The sequence below is a fragment of the Pyrus communis genome, chromosome 12 (genome assembly GCF_963583255.1).
Source record: "Pyrus communis chromosome 12, drPyrComm1.1, whole genome shotgun sequence".
Lineage (NCBI taxonomy): Eukaryota > Viridiplantae > Streptophyta > Magnoliopsida > Rosales > Rosaceae > Pyrus > Pyrus communis.
The window spans coordinates 6001524-6005681 of record NC_084814.1 but is presented as its reverse complement, the minus strand read 5'-3'; the positions used below and the strand labels follow the sequence as shown (position 1 = coordinate 6005681).

The window sequence follows — 4158 nt, the reverse complement described above, 5'->3', positions numbered from 1 at the left end:
ACTTATTCACCCGTTATGGATGTGATTACTTTTCGCTACATTATCAGTTTGTTCGTTTTTGAAAATTGAGTATGTAGTTGATGGACGTAGTATCTCTATGTTGATCTTGATATAGAAATTTATATGAAAGTTCCTGAAGGACTTATATTAACTGGATCAAATATTTCAAAACCCCGAAACACACTCTCAAATTGGCTAAGGCATTCACTCTATGGTTTTAAGCAATCTGAAAGAGTGTGGTATAACCGTCTGAGTGAGTATTTGACTATCAAGAATATGTGAACTACGAACTATGCCCTTGTGTGTTCATTAAGATGTCACATTCTAGTTTTGGGCGTGTTGCAGTTTATGTCGATGACATGAATCTCATCAGAACTCCGGAAAAGCTTGAAAGAACTATCACGCACCTTAAGTCAAAATTTGAGATGAAAGATCTAGGAAATATTCGATAATGTCTCGATCTTGAGATAAAGCACCGTTCAAATGGAATCTTAGTACATCAATCAAACTACACCCAGAAGGTGTTATGCCACTTTAACGAGGATAAAATGATGCCTTCGAGTACTCTTTTGGAACCCGAAGTTCCTTATCTATGTGTCGTAAGCGCTTTACTGTACTTAGCTCAATCCACTAGGCCCGACATCTCCTTCGTTGTTAATGTTTGACAAGATACAGTAATGCACCGACGTGCAGATACTAGACTGGTGTTAAAGACATCTTTTGTTACCTTATGGGTACTACGGATCTGGGCCTGTTCTATGCTTATAGATCCTCGAGTGATGCCGCACCTCCTTACTACGATTCAATTCTCGCCTTGTTCGTTATGTTGACACATAATACTTATCTGATCCGTACAAGGCATGCTATCAAACGGGTTAAGTCTTTACCGTTGGAGGCACCACAATGTCTTAGAGGTCAACTAAATAGACCTTAGTTGCCACTTTGTCTAACCATGTTGAAATTCTTGCCTTACACAGAGCAACTCTGGAATGCTTCTAGCTGAGAGTGGCTGTGGGTTATATTCGAAGCTCTTGCGATCTTTACCACTTCATTGACTCTCGACGTCGATCTATGAAGATAACGTAGCATGCATCGAACAACTCAAGAAGGGTTACATCAAAGGAGACAACCCCAAGCACATTGCGCCGAAGTTCTTCTTCTCACATCAACAACATGAACATCAAAAGATTAAAGTCACGCAATCCATTCACAAGATAATCTGACCAATCTCTTCACGAAATCACTACTGAAGGTGATGTTTCAGAAGCTTGTTCAAGGAATAGGTATGCATAAACTTTCTGAGTTGTAATATTGTTAGTTCTCTTTGGAATTGTGTGAAACTCAGGGGAAGTATCCTGAATGTACCTGCTTGATCTTAATGTACTCTTTTTCCCTATGATTAGGAGCATTTTTTTTCCTTTTGGTTTTTGCTATCTAACAAGCTTTTGACGAGGCACCCACCTTGGGTTGATAATATCCCTGACGACGTCCTATAAATGTTTCATTTGACTTTGCATTTGTCACACATTTTTCCTTAGACTAGGGGTTTTGTCCTTACTTGGGTTTTACCATAGCCATTGGTTTTTTTGTGAGACTTAGTTCCATTTGCGAGTTCTTACTTTAGGACTAGTGTGTTCCCATAATTAGTGTCGACGAGTCGACTTCCTCAACTTTATATGATGCCGAATCTACTTGAGTATTTACACACTCAAGGGGGAGTGTTATAAGCATTGTATTATGTAAATCCTATATTAGATTTGATACTAGTTATTCTTCCTTATTAAGACTTGTATCCCTTGAAGGAGAAGGAATCTTCCCTCCCTTATTACTATAAATAAAGGCATTGTGTAGGGGAAACAACACATCCTCTACACAACCCTACAAACACATCTCTCTCTACTCTCTCCTCTACACAACCCTATATATATATATATAGGATGTGCTCTTATTATCTTCCGCCAGAAAAACCGAGTCAAATTCCAAGTGTTGCATTTTCAGTAGTCATTTGAGAAATTAAAACAAATAAGAGTAGTAAAAAGCAGCAGAGCAACGAGATTTCCTGTTATCCACCGAAAGAACTAACTGCATGCACTTTAAATAGCTCCATTTCTTTCAGAGCTTCCACAGAGTAAAGGAAAAACAGTGCATTTAATTTGGAAAGAACAGAAACAATGGCAGATCAATTGACAGATGATCAACTGAACATGCTCAAGACTAAATTCAATACCTTCGACCCAGATGGCACTGGTTAGATCCCTCTTTCCATATGTACATGTATATGATGTGTGTGTGTGTGTGTGTGTGTGTCTGTGTGTGTGTGTGTGTGTATCATGTCAAGTACATACTGCCAGGGACGAAGGCAAAATTTCAAACCTGACTGGGCTGAACTTAGCTTCCGATCTAATTTTTCAGTTTAGTACACATAGGCTTAGCCAACACCAGGTAAAATATGATTAGCAATCCCACACATTCTTACCTTATTATGTTAATGTTGTTTATTGTAAATAATGGTATAGGTAACAAATGATAAATCTCCATGACTAAACTTAGCCCCGAACTATTATGTTCAGGGACGAAGCCAGATATCTATATGGATGGAGGCATTCTCAAACAACAAAGTCAAAAATTGAAAAGCTCAAGAATTTTATATTAAACAAAACACTTATGTACTAACCAATAAGGTTTTTTTTAATACAATATATTACAATATCACTTTACGCGCACATTTTCTTAATTACCAGTACCATCAAATATCTCTTTATAAAAATAGTATGTTATTACTCATCCATTATTTCCCATCCAATTTTTCAATCAATTTTTCAAAAATTTTATAGCTGAAACTGCTTTATAACATGAGAATCCTATATGCATTATGTGCATTTTTCCCAGCAAATAAAATGAGTGGGGTCTGAACCCAAGGTGGCTCCGTACATGATTTTGTTAATGTTGTTTATTTTATTCTACTATAATCTGATTCAAGTAAGCACATATAAGAAGAGATTGATTCATCTTACTATTTAATAATTTGTCCATTTTTTTTGTTTTTTCAGGCATAATCACTAGGGATCAGTTGGCCGATGTGTTGAGATCGTTAGGGCAAGATCCCACCGAGGAGGAGTTGGATCAATTTGTGCAGCAGTTGGGCAGTGAGGATGGGAATATTCACTGGGATAAATTCGTCGAACTCATGGCCCAGACAATTTCTGCATTAGCTGGGCAGTGAGGATGGGAATATTCACTGGGATAAATTCGTCATAGTCATAGCCGAGATTATCAACCCCAAGTGACCACTCTCACATTATTCTAGTACAATTGTCAATTTAAATACTCACATTTTTGTCAAGTTATTGACGAAAAAATGTGTCAATATTTCTAAGATATAAAGATATTTATTTCTTTATAACTAATGTGTATAATAAAAGGGTAAGTTTATCCTCTTATAAAGGTTTAATGCAATTTTGTATTCCTCCATATTGAAGGATTATGATTCAGCTTAATTTTATTCAAATAATCTTTAAGTGCATATTGTGATCATTTCATTTTTAGCTTCAATTTCACATTTTGTGCTTGGGATTATGACAAACATATATGGGGGAATCGAGAGATGAACACAATTAGGTGTTTGGTAAAATGTATTTGTAAATGCACTTTTAGCATAAAAAGTTGTGACAACCTTATAAACCTATGAAGTTGCAGATAATATTACTGGTGCCCCTAAAAATGTCATATGTTATTACCTTTTCTTTCAATTAATCGACAATTGTCATCTATGAACAGACTTTGAGGCGAGTGTCACTCAACAAAATCGAGGCGAGTGTCACTCAAACTGAATAATATGCTGGTGTGTAATGTGCTTACTTATGTTAAGTATATGATTGGGATTTCATTGTATGGTAGCCTTTGAGTTTCAAAAATCATGAGTTGTTTGGTGACTCAATTATGATCAATAAACATACAGTATTAGTATTAAATCATCTCACTTGATTAAATAAACAAATTCTGTAAAATTTTCATAACATTTGACAAAAACAGAACGAAACAATTGAATCACTCCCAGTAATTATCTGGCTTGGTAGATGCACAGACGTATATAAACATCCAATAACTAAAAAGGGTAACTGAAAAACTAAACTAGTAAAGGGCAACATTATGCTGACG

The 4158-nt window shown here is 36.0% G+C and overlaps 1 long non-coding RNA gene across 1 annotated transcript; it reads left to right on the top strand.

Annotated features, from left to right (window-relative positions):
• Positions 1 to 2134: 2134 nt before the first annotated feature.
• LOC137709836 (uncharacterized) lies at positions 2135 to 3471 on the top strand. The gene is made up of 2 exons (XR_011064936.1): positions 2135 to 2247; positions 3051 to 3471. It is a non-coding gene; the product is annotated as an uncharacterized lncRNA (long non-coding RNA).
• The last annotated feature ends 687 nt before the right edge of the window (positions 3472 to 4158 follow it).